This window comes from Balaenoptera borealis (genome assembly GCF_965194805.1).
Source record: "Balaenoptera borealis genome assembly, chromosome: 7".
Taxonomy (NCBI): domain Eukaryota; kingdom Metazoa; phylum Chordata; class Mammalia; order Artiodactyla; family Balaenopteridae; genus Balaenoptera; species Balaenoptera borealis.
The window spans coordinates 79,305,469-79,305,855 of NC_138864.1; positions in this window are offsets into that span (position 1 = coordinate 79,305,469).

Below are 387 nucleotides of genomic sequence, written 5' to 3' on the forward strand. Positions count from 1 at the left end.
AATAAAAATTAATTAATTTACCAAAAAAAACCCCCAAAACCTACTTTGATCAAGAATGGCATTCTGGGGCTTCCCTGGTGGCGCAGTGGTTGAGAATCTGCCTGCCAATGCAGGGGACACGGGTTCGAGCCCTGGTCTGGGAAGATCCCACATGCCACGGAGCAACTGGGCCCGTGAGCCACAATTACTGAGCCTGCGCGTCTGGAGCCCGTGCTCCGCAACAAGAGAGGCCGCGATGGTGAGAGGCCCGCGCATCGCGATGAAGAGTGGTCCCCACTTGCCACAACTAGAGAAAGCCCTCGCAGAGAAACGAAGACCCAACACAGTCATAAATAAAATAAGTAAATAAAAGAACGTGAATTTCTTTAAAAAAAAAAAAAAAGAATG